The sequence below is a fragment of the Microcebus murinus genome, chromosome 4 (assembly GCF_040939455.1).
Source record: "Microcebus murinus isolate Inina chromosome 4, M.murinus_Inina_mat1.0, whole genome shotgun sequence".
Lineage (NCBI taxonomy): Eukaryota > Metazoa > Chordata > Mammalia > Primates > Cheirogaleidae > Microcebus > Microcebus murinus.
The window spans coordinates 103,623,995-103,639,908 of record NC_134107.1 but is presented as its reverse complement, the minus strand read 5'-3'; the positions used below and the strand labels follow the sequence as shown (position 1 = coordinate 103,639,908).

The following is a 15,914-nucleotide window of genomic DNA, read 5'->3' as shown; positions in this document are numbered from 1 at the left end:
AGCCCTCGCGCCGTGCTCAGGGAGAGGGTATGCACCTTCTCCTGCCTGGAGGCCGGGGACGGCAGCAGTGACCTCCAGTGGGTTCTGTCTGCTGAAAAGTGGGTGCTGCTCTGCCCCAGAAGGGGGTCCCTCATATGGTCCAAAGCTTCACACCCCCCACACACTGGGGTCCTGCTTCTGCCACTGATGCTCGACTTAGACTACTTCTCTCTCCCTTCCCAAGAGTCTCCTCCCCATGTGGTTGCACCCCACGAATGGAGGTGGGAGACAGGTTGCAGCCAAACAACATGGTGGGAGAAGGGGGATACCAAGGAAAGGAGAAAGCTTGAGGCCTTTTATTCAATTATTTTTCTTTTCAATATCCAGGCAGCCCCAGCGACCAGGGGCGGAGGAGAGCCCTGGAGCTCCTCCATGGGTGGCAGTGAGGGCGGATTGTCAGGGCACCTGGGAGCCCCCGAGACACCATCATGTGCTCTCTTGTCTGCACACACACGGAGAGAAACAAATCTAAAAATGAACCCAGGGACTGAAGTCCCCCTCGACAAACCTGATTCCCAGGTTTATTATTTGTTGAGAGCTGACAGCAGCGGCTGCTCAGGAACCGAGCTGAGAAAACAACACGGGCTGGGCCCCTGAGGCTCACAACTCAACAGAGACAGACACACAGCTCTGAGCTGGGGATCCCAGATGGAAGGAGCCACCCCCACCTGCCCTACCTGCCTCCCTCGCTTTCATAGTCTCTCTCTTCTCCAAGGCAGGCACTGAGGTGGGTGACACTCCCTGGGAGCTGGGAAGAGGAGGGAAAGCAGAAGTGGGGGCCACATAAGGTGCGGCAGGGTGGGGGAGGTGGGCAGCGGGCCTGGCTGGGAGTGGGCACACAGGCAAGGGACACCGAAGCTTATCTAGCCTATCACCTGCGATGACCTCAGACTATCCCGGAATGAGAGGAGCCGAGGAGGGTCAGCCAGGCCCCTTTTCCCTCCCTCTGCGAGGGACTATACCATATCCTCTGGTTGGAGGGGACCTACCTCCAATTTTTTAAACTTGCCTCCAAGGAAAAAAAGACAAGAGTTAGGGTTGTGGAAGCAAGTGGCTCTCTGGACTGGGCTCAGTTTATCATTGAAAAGCCACTCATCCCTGATCTTCCATGCCCAGCCAATGGGTGTCCCTCCCCAGGCCTTTGTGGTGGCCCAGGTGGAGCTCACAAGGAACAGAAGGGGAGACGAGGTAGAGTCCACGGCAATGAGATCAGCTTAAGGAGGAGAGGCTGCCCAGCCTGGCTCCCTCAAACCCCAAACCCCGGTCCTCACTGCCCCTGGAACGAGGGTAGGTACACTGGCTCTGCGTTCCTGACCCACCAGGAGAGGCGGTGAGGACCATGCATTGTCATTCCTCCCTGGGGTAGAGGGGATGATAGCATGATGGGACAGGAAGTGACACGGCACCCAGACTTACACCCTGTTGAGCGGATACACCTTCCATTACTTGACCCAAAACGTTTCCTCCACCTTTTGCTGTGTTTCTTGTCTGCCAGCAAGGTGTTCTGTATTGCACAACCATGCCCTGCCCTCCGTCAACACTTTGCTCCAAACCCTACTCTTTCAGGAAGTCACTTTGTACTCCACCACCCTCCCTTCCCTCGAGGCTGGCGCAAGTGGGGCATCACGGTGGGGATTATCACTACTACACATATTTCTATGTTTTAGAAAACCTCCCTCCCACCTGCAGGTTGCCCATTGACCTCTGTGCTCCCCAGCAGACAAGGTCCTGGCTCTGCCTTGCATTTTTCTTGGCCAGCGGAGCCTATGCAACATTTCGTAAGGTCTACCTCCTTATGGAGTCTGAACATATATGCACAGTTGCAATTTTATTTCTTTGGCTTACTGTTAAAATGTAAAACAAACAAATCTGGGAGGATGACCCTTTAGGCCCCAGCAGCCACTTACACTTCAGTGAGAATGAGTTTGTTAATCCCTTTCCCTGGAGCCAATTTTGATAAGAGTGAGATGATAATATAGACTGATAATAGCTGCTTCTCAGTGGCCCCTCCATGCCCCAGGCATCATGCTAACAGACATATGCAGATCACTTGGCTTATTCTTCCTAACAACCACAGGGTGTGGGCATTATGATTGCTCCTATTCCTGGATGCGAAAACTGAGGCTTAGAGAGGTTGAGACAAGTTTCCAGACATTTCACACAGTCTGACCCCAGAGTCTGAAAGTTGGACTTCAAAGTCTCAAGGTGAAGGAAGGAAACACGGGAGCAGGAATGAGACCCCTCGCAACGGAGAAGAAAAGGCGAGGCCGACTGTGAAAACAAGCTGCCCACTCTGAGTGGGCCCATCCAATGTTGGCTTCCTTTGGCTTTTATAAGCCCTGATTTTCTGAGCAGTATGTTATATTGACGCCACTAAATGTTTCCTGCGTGCCAAGTTTGGGCTTTTGTACATCAGTCAATGAACACACAGCTCCGTGGTGGGAGCTGCTTAAACAGCGACAGTTCGTTCTGTCAGTCCTGGCATTCTGGCACGGCCGTGTGTGTACACATTTATTTAAATATTTCATTGCACTTCACTCTTGTTATCTTATAAAAATGAGTGGGAGATGGGAAAAAGAAATGCTGATTCCAGCGATAAGGAGTAGGGGTCTCATGAACATAAGGCAACCGAGGCAGAGGGAAACATCCAGCGTGCTCAAAGTGGCAAGTCTCGAGTCTGCATCCTGGACTCACTGGACTGTGTGTTCAATTAGGAAGGGAAAGAATTAAAGAAAGAACACAACGAAATGATGGAAATATATGGTTGAAGATTGCATCTCAAAGGCGATGTATAATTGGAATCTGATAATGTGTTGTGGCTGTCTGGGAGCAGAACTCCGGGAACGCACGCTGTGCATACAAAAGCCAGGCCGCCTGTCCCTGACCCTGCGCTCAGCAGCTCCCGGGCTGGGGCCTGACTCACATTGACAGGGATTAGTCAGTGTCTCCTTCTTGTTGGCCTGGACCAAGGGGCCTTGCTGGGGCCCAGGTGGGGTGCAAGGCAGCGTGCAGTCAGCCTGCTCTCTGTGACTGACTCTGCTTGGTCTTCTTTCCCCATTTACCCATGGCTTTCTAGGGACCACCCAGAGCTGCAAAGAAGTCTCTGAAATGAAATCTGTCCATGACGCAAGGGCTGGGAGGCACCTGGCTCTATCTTTGGAAAGCCTGTCCAATTGAATAGTCTTCTTACATAGGTTTTTCAAGTCAGGGCACCCCATCTGTAGGGGGCATCCCCTACCTTGTCATCTCTCCCTGAGTCCAAACTTTACCCTCTTGCAGAATTGGCTTCCTGCTCACTGTCCTTTCAGGGTCTTCTTCTTCTCTCAGCCCAGAGAGAGTCCAGGCAGCAATCTGAACAGGGGGCCAGTGAAGACACCCTTGCAAGCCAGCAGTGGCGTCATTACCCACAGCCTCCAAAGCAGACAGCAATTGGGCAGAACTGTGGAGGACACAGCTGTCTTCTACCTCCCACTAGCTCTGTCTGTCCCCTGCCAGGCCCTGTCCCTTCAACCTCTAGCATTGGAAAGGGGGTTATAATTCTTTGGCTCCTAGGAGGGAAACCTTAAGTCATGGGCTGGCCCCGTGGCTGCACTCAGACACAGAGGAGAAGTGTTTCATGCTAGCAGCAGAATCTTTGAATACTAGCAACTTGTCTGAAATTATAATTTGCATTGAGCCTTAATCCTTTGCAATGACAACTCATTTCCTATCATTGTGGTCTGAATGGAAAGACAGAGTCCTACCTTCAGAATAGAATCTTCGTAGACTTGAAGTTCAAGACTGTGCCTTTACTTTCCCCTCTCCCTTCTCCAGTAGGATGGACCCCGCTTCCCATGCCAGGGCAAGGACCAGGGGTGGGAGAAGAGGAGGAGAAGACAATTGGGCACTGTGGGCTCTGGCCCTCAGGAACCAATTAGGGTGCGTTGACTTAGAACAGTTACTAACCTTCTGGGATCTGAGCACTTGTTAATCTGTATCTTCCAGGGTCAGGTCTGCCCAGGGAAAAGGAACAAAGCACCTTGCCTTCCAGATCGCGAGGTTCTGTCTGGAACAGTTTGATCTGAGCAGGCAGGGGAGCTGCATGTGAGACGTCTGCTCCCAGAGCTGGTCTCCAGGGTGGCAAGGAGGAAAAACGGGGATCCTTGTCCAAGACGACTCCCCAGAGGTACAAGTTTGCCAGAGGCCAAAGTAGATCCCTGCTTTCTGTAGGCCCCTCAGAGATGTCTTTTCTTTGTAGGGCCTGGCAGTCTCTGGTCAGTACCTGTGCTTTGTGCATTGGAAGGGCAGTCTGCTGTCTCTTTGTTCTGGAGTTCATAGCAGTGAGAAAAGGATCTCACTTAAGGAGACACTTGCTATGGCCAGGGGTTAATTCACTAATCCCTGTGAGTGCGTGTGAGCTGAGAAAGAGTGGGGAGTAGGAGAGGTGGGCAGAGGGAGATGAAGAGGTAAAGAAGCCCATTTCCAAGTATGATGGGAGAGATCAAGCAGAGAGGTCCCCAAGGGGGACAGACAGCGATGCTGGAGCACTGGAGGGTTCACAGGAACTGCCCGCAGTGAGAAGCTGGCAGCTACAGCTGCCCTGAGGCTCAGCCCCAGCTTTACTTCACTCCTCGGGAAACAAACTGCTTCTTCCCCAATTCCAGAAGCAGGGAACAACTTTTCCATACCCATAGTGGGCCTCATGCTTTTAAATATATTTCCATCTTATAATCACCTGTAGAACACAGAGGTAACTACAGTAATAAAACAGAATATAAATCTTCACAATGTAAAATAGTAGATAATATGCTATTATTGTGCTAAATATACACTATTATATACAGTATATATAATAGTTGTAGTATACTATATATCTACATAATATAGTATATAGCATATAACATACAAAATGTTTATATTATATTATATTTATATTATAGTTCATAGTAGGCTATATATTAAACTATTATATAGTATATATTATCTATTATATATTACATGGTATTATATATTCTACATAATATATTATTTATTATATGATATAAAATGCTGTATATTATATAGTATAATATATCATATATATGATGATACATATCATCATATAGTATATATATCATATAGTGTATAATACAGTATATAATGCTATATGCTATATTATATATAGAATATACTATACATTGTATGTTACATTATATGGTATGTAGCATTACATATAATATATAGTGCTACACTCTATATAATAGATAATATTATGAAATATATATTATTTAGTATAATATATCTACTATTTTTATATTGTTTAGATTTATACTTGCATTTATATATAATGTTATACATAATACAATAGTATCATATATAATTTATAATTTATATAATATATATTATACATAATGCTATATGCTAAAAATAGATAATATCAAATATAGTTTGGGCTGAGCGTGGTAGCTCATGCCTGTAATCCTAGCACTCTGGGAGGACGAGGTGGGAGGACTGCTCAAGATCAGGAGTTCGAAACCAGCCTGAGCAAGAGGGAGATCCCGTCTGTACTAAAAATAGAAAGAAATTAATTGGCCAACTAAAAATATATAGAAAAACTTAGCCGGGCATGGTGGCACATACCTGTAGTCCCAGCTATTTGGGGGCTGAGGCAGGAGGATTGTTTGAGCACAGGAGTGTGAGGTTGCTGTGAGCTAGGCTGATGCCATGGCACTCTAGCCAGGGCAACAGAGTGAGACTCTGTCTCAAAAAAAAAAAAAAAAAATATATATATATATATATATATATATTTCGATACAAATTTGTCAAACTAATACAAGTTGGAAGGGAGAAATTTGTCCTAATTTCCTCAATTTTCATAGCAGGGAGTTAATAGATAAGGAGATAAATTTAGAGAAAAGGACTTAAGTATATTATTAATGCAATAAATGTTGGTCACCAAATAACTAAAACCAGGAACTATTCGTTGTGGTTCACTTTGGATCACGAGTCTTGTGGATAGAGGAGGGGGAAAGAAGGGAGATCTTTTATTTTATATCTTTTACACTGTTTGCTTTTTCCTCTCACACATACTTTACTTCTAATTTAAAAAATAACATAAATAAATAAATAATCAAACATCTATATAATAGAAAACTAAGCAGCAGTTGAAAATAATGGAGTAGATCTACTTACTTTGACTTGAGAAGCTGTTGATCATGTAACTTAGGTTAAAAAAGCAAGCTTTTAGAACAACATTTAAAACACAATATTTAGATGTGTTAGAATAAACACCCAAACCAGTAAGACGTAGTCCCTGCCTTCGAGGAGTCCCCTGACCGCAGGCCCCTCTCTATGTCCTCCGCCCCAGGCTCTGTGGCCTGCTGCTGGAACCTTGTCCCTCCTCTAGACCTCTGTAAGATGCACACTCTTTCTGCAGTAGGTTAGAGCTAGGTTGTGCATGTTTCAAGTAACAAGAAGTCATGCCCTTGACTATACCCGCTCAGTGCACAGACTGGCCTGGACGAAGCTGCACAACAGGTGAACTTTCTGCACAGATACGAGGTGGTGGGAAGCAGAGAGGGGCTGAGGATCCGTGGACTATAAGATGTCAGGCCTCAAAGGCTCCTCAGAGAGCTCCTTGTCCAGCTTCCTCATTCATGGATAAGGAACACACGTGGGGCCCAGAGAGGGGCAGTGGCCAATAAAAGGTCACACAGTTGGATTAGCGTCCAGAAAAGAGAGAACCGAGCTTGTTAAGAGCAGAGTCAGCAAGAGAGCAGACAGGTTGAAAGCTGGACCGGAAGGCTGATGCCACGGCCCACAGGGAGTCCTGTGGCTGCTGCGGACTTTGAGGGGAGACCTGGTGACATCAGACCCAATCATCCTTCCTTAGTGTCCACAGTAGCTGGAAGGAAGCAGTTTTTCTTTAAAAGATTTTTAAATTATATTTTAATTTTAATATATATATATATTTTTTCAACTGCTCTAACTCAAAGAAAGACGCAGTTTTAATATGGGCAGGAGCAAGCACCCTGGGGCGACCAGGGAGGGGCTGGGGAAGGAACTGGCATTTTCTGAGCATTTCCTATACACCAGGCATTGTGGAAGGTGCTTCCTCGCATATTATTTCATTTAATCTTCACAGAAGCCCTGTGAGGTAAATATGACTGCCACAATTACATAAAGACAATGATAGTTAGAAAACTTAAGTTGTATAACTTGCCCCAAATCCCACAGCCAGCAAATGGCAGAGATATTATAGAATTTGAGTCTGGGCTGGTCTTGTTCCAAAGCCCGAGCTTACTCAAAGAATCCGAGGGCTCCAATAAATACACGTTAACTAATGGAGAAGAGGAGAAATGTCTTTCCCAAACAGGGATACAACAAAGGCTGTTCCCTTCCCAAACAGCCCTTTACCCAAGCCAGGAATATTCAGGGATCCTGGCTGGCTCGCAGGGACTAGGATTCACATTTGCCCAGCAGGACTTTGAAAACCCCTGCTTCAGAGGATGTGAGCAGTTGGGGCTCCCTGCCTCCCTGCTCAGAGCACTGATGGTGCCTCCTGAGGACACAGAGACCCATGGAGCCAGGTTTGGAAGAAGATGGGCTAGACTGGGCATGAGTGCAGGCGCTAGGAGGGGCTGGAGTCCAGGATCCTTGGTTTTTTCTACCAACCTCAAAGGCAGGTGAACTTGTCTTGCTGCCCCTCCGATGCTGGCCCCCAGCCTCTCCTACGTCTCCCCAGGTACCTCTGCCTCCACAGAGCCTCTGACTTCGGGGGGGAGGCAGGCAGGCCCAGGAGAGGATGTATGTCAGTTAGGGTTTGTCATTTACACGTGGAGATCATTAACAAGACTTATTTTTAAATTGTAATTGCAAAATGTAAATGCTCCCTAAACCGATGTGTAATTGCTACCCCCTCCACCCCAGCCCTTCCCCTCTGGTGCCAGCTTTGCGAGGAGAGAATTAGAAAATAAAAAGGGGGTGGATTATGTAAGCAAAACGATTTTAAAAAAAGAGAGCGAGAGAGCTAAGAATTTAAGTGAGACAGCTGGCGGCTTCTCTGATTGCCACACTTCTAGCATTAGCTGCAAAAATTGTCCTTGCCAATTGCACCCATCCAACCAATAGTGTCAACTGTATTTAGTCCCCAGAACAGACCATACCATCACTCACTTGGCAAGACAGTTCAGTGGTCAGTGTGTGTGAGTGTGTGTGTGAGTGTGTGTGTGAGTATGTGTGTATGTGTGTGCACTCGTGATGGGAGTGGGGAGGCAAAGGTCAGGGGTGGTATTTGAGCTTGCCTCTAGCTCATCCGGGAAGCCTTCTATTCTACAGAAAGACACAGTCCGCAGCAGGAGGTAGCAGTCGGTCAGCCCGTTTGCCCGCATCCTACCATGCAGGTGATGGCAGGGCCACCTCCATCCCCCAGGCCCAGCTTGGCCTGTTTGGACTCCAGCATCCGCAGCCTCAGCCTGGAGAGAAACGGGCCTCTACCAGGGAGTTCTCGGTTCTGTTTCCAGTCCCAGAGAAAGTCACCAGAGACTTGGGCAACCACACACTTCACACTGGGTCACCAGGTAAGGGACACTGTCCTTTTTTTTTCACCTTCTCCTCATCTTCTTCAAGCCCTCCCCACAGCCACCGCCCACAGTGAGCCCCCTTCCACATCACCGGCACGCAGGCTCCGAATGTGCTTGAAGACTGTCAACCTGTGTTTCCAGTGGCGTCATCCAACCCACCCTTGCTGAAGACTAGACACGCTTCCCTCCACTTTCACCTCAAGGAGCTGCCCACCGTCGATATTCCTAGAACACAGCTCCCCAGACAGGAAGCAGGACAGTACGTCCCCTTCTCAGACACGTGGTCCCCCGTGAATATCCACGGCTGTGCCAACCACCACGTGGGCAGCAGGCCCCGCAAGGAGCATTCGCCTTTGCGGCGAACTCCCTCTCCCTCTCTCCAGGGAAACCAGCAATGGTCACTGCTCCCAAAGAGGAGGCTGATGAATGAAAGGTCACAGTGGCCCTAAGACATCAGGGAAGCTTACAAAATCCTGGGCAGGGTCCTTTGGAGCTGGGGCCCGAGCTCGCCATAACAGATCCAGCCCTTATCCTGGCATACTGGAAAGGAAAAAGCGTTGTTGGGGATAACTGGATTTCTAATTCCCTGCCTAGATTGATGCTTACATCTGGGAGATCATGAAGTTACTTAAGGGGATGAAAAAAAAAAACTATCTGATAAGAGGATTAAATGAGATTCTCTATTCGAAATGCTTTATACATTCTGAAGAACTATTTCTCAAAGTTCATCAAAAACACTTGGGGTGCACACTCTTGAGTCTTGAGCCTGACTCCCAGGATCAGAATTCTGATTGTGGGGTCGCACCCCTAATGCCCCGCCCCCAGGTCATTCTCAGATGCTAATGCTTGCTCCAGAGAGTTGTGCAAATGTTAGGATCACCGTGGATGTAAGCAATGCCCCATCCGTTGGTATCAACAGCAAGTTATTGTTCACAGAATACGCAAACAAAAAGCGAAGTGTACAGGGAAAAGGACTGGCCCCATCCTCAAGGACTAAGGAGGTGAACAGAAAGACATGAAAAAAAAATACGATGTTTTCCTTTCTAAGGTTGTATATGCCTAGTGTCAGCTCCTGTTCTGGGCTGGTTCCAGAGGCTTTCAGGAGAAAAGCTAATCTGCCTGGGGGATGTAACCATGTGTTAAAGGACAGGAAAGCATTTCTTACTGTTCAGGTGATCCCTGCGGCCTCTGGGATGGTCCTCAGGAGACCCACTCCCCTCTTCTCACTTCCAGCTGGGCCAGAAAGTCTTGCTGTCAGCTAGAGCCAAAGCACCTGCAAAACAGGGCAGAGCAGCTCTCAGCAGGGCCGGCAGGGGGCTCAGGGGCTGTTGGAGAAGGGGGACTCCTGGGCTCTGTGTGCCCTCCCTATTCCCCGCCATGGCTGTCCTCTCCAACCCCCTAGGCCGTGGCCTGTTGGGGACTGGGCTGCAGAGCTGCGCCACCTTTCCCTCCAGTCCGGAAAAATTGTCTTCCATGAAAGTTAGGAATCAGGGGGCGGGGGGCGGGGGGGTGCGCCCCGGGCCTCACAGCAGGAGGTGAGCACGGGTGGGCCAGCATATTTACAGCTGCTCCCCTCACTCAATCACCGCCTGAGCTCTGCCTCCCGCCCTGTCCGTGGAAAAATTGTCTTCCATGAAACTGGTCTTTGGTGCCAAAAGGTTGGGACTGCTGCCCTAGGTGTGTTCTATTCTATAAGGGATGTGTTCTATTTCCTCTGCAGACATTTCTGCCACATCTACCTTTCAACTCTGCTCAATGTGGTTGCTGAGGCCCCACAGAGCCACTTAAGAGCCCAAATCCTTGTGCCCTGTCGTTGCCTGTCTGGTTTCCCGACACCAGGGGTACCTGCAGCCCTCTCCCCAGGTGCGGGCAGGCGTCTGTGAGTGATTTCTGGGTACTAGGAAGACCATGGCTGACAGCCTGTTTTAAGACCATAGGCAAACTCAGAGGAAGGAGTAACGTGGTAGCTTTTTCAGGTGTGCAGGTAAGTTTCAGATCCACGTGGTGGCAGGCTTTGGCTGGGGGTCTGGGGAGACACTGATGGGGTGGGAGAGGGTGGGGAAGGTGTCTGAGGGCAGCAGGGAGGAAGACTCCGGAGGGGAATGGACCAAAAGCAGCAATTAGCAGTGAAGGGCAACTGTGGCCTAAAGGTGGCTTCTGATGCACAGCTTATTTATTTTTAGGGTAAAATGAATTAATTTTGCTTCTCAGTATTTGAACTGGACCAGGGTGTCAGCAAATGGAGGTTGGGTGGTCAGCACTGTCATAAGGTTTGGCCAGGCTCTTCTCAAACAGTCCCATCAATTTCTTCGTGTGGGTGAGTTGCTAATTTGACTCCCAGGAGGCTGTGCTTGGAGCTGGGACCGCAGGGGCGCAGGGCCAGGGTAGGGGTCTGCCCAGAGTCCTGGGCTGCACTGTCGGGCAGCAGGAGCACCTCCAGCCCAGAGCATCAGCCCTGCACCAGAAGCAAATACATCTTTAACATTAGCAGTTCTTTCCTAGTTAACACCATCTTAGTCTCCCTGTAAAAACACATTTGCACCTCAGTAAAGAATGTAATTAACTAGTGACATGACAACAGGAGGAGCTAAACAGTGGCCCAGACTGGGAGCTGCAGCAGGGAGATGGAAATGTTTCATCTGCCCCAACGACAAGACTTTCCCACCTCTTTTCTAGGGTGTGTATGTGTGTGTGTGTGTGTGTGTGTGTGTGTGTGTGTGTGTGTGTGTGCACTGCTGGGAGGTGACAGTGGCAGGGACATAGCATCTGAGATCCTGAGGCAGGTTTGAATTCCTGGTTGCAGGAGAGGGGAGGCCAGGTGTGCTGGGAGGATGGATGAACTGAGAGAGAAGCTCCAAGAGTAGGCAGGGTGGTTCATGAATTTCCATTAACAAAAGCTCCCTGGATTGAAACAAAATCCTCCTCCCTTCTCCACACCTCAGACTCCTCCCAAGAGGAAAAAAGGGATATGGAGACACATTTAAAGCAGCAAGAGTCTCAGGCAACCACTCAGAGGAGCCCAGGGATCTGAACCACTAGGTAGCACCCAAGAGATCTAAACCAACTAGGGAGCACTGAATTACTTCTATCTCACTCCCCGAACCTGCTCTTCTTCCACGTGACCTTGTCTGTGAACTCTGTGACCAGTCCCAGTTCTCTGGCCATGTGTGATTCCTCCCTCCTGGAAGCCCCACCTAAGTTTCACTTCTCCATCACTATCCCACTTCTCATCCTCTTCAGGCAGGGCTGAAGACTGTCTTCCCTCCTTTCCATTTCCAGTGGTGCAGTCTAGAGAGGACCCTTCTCCGTGGCCATGCCCCTCCGCACTGGCAGCCCCCAGCACATCTGTGCACTGCTGCTTCCAGATTGAGCTTTCCAGGCAGGTGATTCCATCCACATTCCTCAACGACCTAAGTCCATGCCAGGCACTGCCCTTGTGGGGCTTACAGCTGTATCATCACCTACTAGAGAATTTTCAATGGCTCCTTGTTCACCGAAGACACTCAACAAATGCATGTTGGGTGCATTATACCAAGTACAGCCTACAGAGTGCCTGAACTTGGCCCCTGACTGCATTTCTAGATTCGTCTTGCACCCTGCACCAGAGACTCTCCACCCTCTATCCACACACACCACTTCCCATTCTCCAAACCTGTCCCCCACTTTGCTCCACGCCCCAACTCCACATTTCTATCTGGCAAGTTCTTAACCATTCTTCAATATTTATTCAAACATTCTGGCTGCCACCTCTACAACCAGAGCAATTTTTCCTCCTCTGTGCTTCTGAGCAACATGCTATTTGTCATTCCCTGAAAGGTCTTGTCACATTCTGTCTCATGCTATGGTTATCTTGGGCATCTGTCACCTCTTTCCAAACTGTAAGCTCCTCATGCACACAAGCTCTATCTTATATCTGTATAATTTTTCAGTTTACAAAGTACTTTCATATGTAATATCTTCTTTAACTCTTAAAGTAACCTTCAGCAGTAGCTATTTTAATATAATAATTTAGTTACCTTTACAAAATAACAAATGCTTATTGCAGAAAATAGATAAATTTAAGAGGGAAAAAGTTAAGTTGTAATCCTACAATATAAAGATAAACCACAATTAATATTTGGAGTAAAACACTGTTTTCTAAAAACAGTATCATACTATGCATTTACTATTCAGTAAACAGCTTTTTCTATTTAACAACATATCATAAACACCTCTGCATATAGAGGAAATATATATTCTAGTTTTAATGACTATATGGCATTCCATTTATGGATGTACTATAATTACTAAGATAAATTTTTAACATTTGTTGTTTAGATGATTTCCAGTTTTTGCTATTATAAACAAATAGTGACTATTCTTCCGGGGAACTTTTGCTGCAGACTTGATCACATTCTTAGGATAATTTTCTAAATGAGGAATTGCCAAGTTCAAAGATATGTTCCTGTTAAGGAATTTTTGCAGATTACTTGCAGGAAAGTCACACCCATTTACATCCTATCAGCAGCATATGAGAGATGCCTTTTTCCTTGCCAGGTAGTCATTCTGTTTTTATAGACGTGGATAATGAGGCTTGGGGAAGACAAGCACAGGGTTTGCCTAAGAAAACAGCCAGCAAGTGGTACCTCTTCTGATTCCAGACATTTTGTTCTTCCCAGCTCCCAGCTTCTCTTTGCTCTTGTATTTCTTACCGATCCAGAGAGAAGGCTTGCAGTAGTAAGTGCTAAATCAATGTTGGACTCCCCGAAGGAGAAGGCAGAGGTGGGTGTACCCTGACGGGGGGTGTGGGCCATTCCTGGGAGCTTTGCTGACATCGGTGTGAGCAGACTTGGCAGATGAGAGATCTGTTCTTGGGTAGCTTTTTAAGACTCCTTCCTCCCTCTTCTGGGCAGGTACAAATTGCTTTAATTTATCCCCCCATGTATTAAGAATCTACCATGTTCTGGGCCTGAGCATCAAAGCATCGAAGATGAATCAAACTCTCTCTCTCTCACCCCCTCCCTCCCTGTCTTCAAGGTGCTCGCAGTCTAGTGGGGAAGACAGAAGGTAAAGAAATAATTACAACCTGCAATGTGTATGTGAGGCTGCTTCTGACTGCAGCCTCAGGGTCCCCTCCTCTGCCAAAGCCCACAGTGACAGGGGACAGGGCTTGGGTCAGTGTTGGGAAAGGCAGGAAGCCCTGGCTGCCTGGTGTGTCCTTCACCCTCTGCCTCTCTCTCATCGTGTCCTCCTGGCACTGAGGGGCCCAGGCTCCCTCCGACGTCCTGCCGCAGCCTCATGCTGCTTGTCTTTCTGCTCTAGCCGAGTCTCTGCCCGCCCCGGCTCCAAGACAGCATTGAGGAGCTGGAATTCCTCCGGGGGGCATCACAGCAGTATTAGGGAAGAGAAGCTGACCCCGCTCCCCACTCAGGGATTAATAAAATACACTTTTGAGGGAGGAAGGACAGAGGTGACACCAGCATGCCCCACACAGGACCACTTCAGGGCTACAATATACACGGATTTCTCCTTTCCCAGAACTGACAACTTCCTAGTTCCGCATGTTTCCCAACAGCCTGGAGAAAGCTTTAAGGCAGAAACACAGCCTGTAATCTCCTTTCTGCCACTGCCAGCTATTCCGCTGAGCGTAAGGGGGCCACTCGCATGACAGAAAGCTGGGTTGGCAAGGAGGAGGAGACCCCTGATGGCTGTGGCTGTCCTTCCAGCCCCCAGCCCACCTCTGCGAGCCACTGGCCCTCCACACTCATGCCACGCACAGCTCTCTAGATTCCAGTAGAGAGACCCCACCACATCCAGACGCATTCCCCTTTGAAAGGCTAACAGGCAGCCTGGCAGGCAGGGCCAGGCAGTGGAGACAGACACACACACAGAGAGAGGGACGGATGGAAAGACATGGGCCTGTGTGAGTTGACGGCCCAGATTTGTCAGGGGACAAGGAAGGGAGCCCTTCCTTGGCTATCCAGGTTCATTCTACCAGGGCCCCTCTGACAGGGCTGGGTGGTCTTCCCCACATGGCACTTCTGCCTGTTTTGCCAACTTGCACTTGGGCTTTTTGCAGATGAGTAGGAAAATGAAGACTGAGCCTCCAGATCACTGGCCAGAGAGGCTCAAACCAAATGCCTGTCCTCTGTCCCCTTTGGGGAAGTCACCCTACTCTGGTAACTATCCCAGGAGCAAAACCGCCAAGGTCTTTGTTCTGATTGGTCCAGGAGCCTCAAAAGAGTCTATTCTCCCTCTGGAAAGAGCCCACCAGTAGCCTGTTCTTCCATACGTGCAGCGAAGTGCAGGCTGCCTACAAGGACCCTCCAGCCGTTCCCCATAGTGGGTGTCTGTGAACCTTTAGGCTCCTGCCACCTCCCTGCTGGGGTGGGCGAGCTGAGGAGGCCTGGCCACCAGCGTCAGCTCTGCCACAGCCTCGCTCTGTGCAGGTGGATGAAATCCACGACCAGTTGATCTTCATCATTGTCGTCTGTAAACAAGAGGCTGGACCTGACAGTGTGACATTCTCTGACAACTCTTGATTATCTATTGAACACAACTGTCATCCCAGGGGAAGCCTCAAATTGCACCAAAGCAACGAGGCTGATCCCAAAGAGACCAGATGTCAATCCTCTAGGAAGAGAGGGGCTCTTTGGAAGCTAGAATAATTCACAGACTCGTTTATGCTGTTTTTCCCCTGCTCAAAAGTCTATAATGGCTTGCCAGGGCCTAAGAAGACAAAATCCAGATCTCTCAGCCTCCATTCTTGTCCTTCAAAATCAGCCTGACCCTCTCTTACTTAATCCCCTGCTACTTTCAAATCTGAACCTTTTCTCCAGCAAGGCCAGGCTGCCACTGTCTCACAACCAAGCACACACCACGTCTGAGCTCTCTGTCCCTCCTTGCCCAGGCTACCATGCTTCTCTTCCCTTCTGCTATCCAGGTCCAACCCAACCTGCAAAGACCATCTCAGATCAGCCTCTTGCACCCCGCACCCTAGGACTGGCCCTTAATCTTACTCTATTTTGTGAACCTCTGCTTTTTGTGTTCATCTCAACCTTCTCAATGGCATCCCAAACTTTTGTGGTCAAGACATGTGTCTTACATTTCTCTTCTTCCTTCCATACACACCCAGGGTAGCACTGTGCCTATGTAGACAATCAAAAGTATTGTTCCTGTCATGGGAAGAGGAGCTGCTACTAGGAAATATCGAATCAGATCGATGCTGAAGCAGTTCAGTTGAGAGTTTGCCTATTTAGTTATTATTATTATTCATTGCCAAAGGCATTACAATTCTCTATATTTCGATGTGTCTTGGAATTGAGAGCTTTTGACTAAACTGTGTGCTGTTTCACA

At 48.4% G+C, this 15,914-nt stretch overlaps 1 protein-coding gene across 4 annotated transcripts in view; it reads right to left on the bottom strand.

Moving 5' to 3' along the window:
• PKNOX2 (PBX/knotted 1 homeobox 2) overlaps positions 1–15,914 on the bottom strand; it is a 254,005-nt gene that overhangs the window by 84,653 nt on the left and 153,438 nt on the right. For 2 of the 4 annotated variants that reach the window (XM_076002622.1, XM_076002626.1), the window contains exon 3: positions 9,745–9,852. The exons of the other annotated variants lie outside the window; for them this stretch is intronic. The gene's annotated coding sequence lies outside the window, so the exon portion shown is untranslated. The remainder of the gene's footprint in view (positions 1–9,744; positions 9,853–15,914) is intronic. 4 annotated transcript variants of the gene reach the window in all.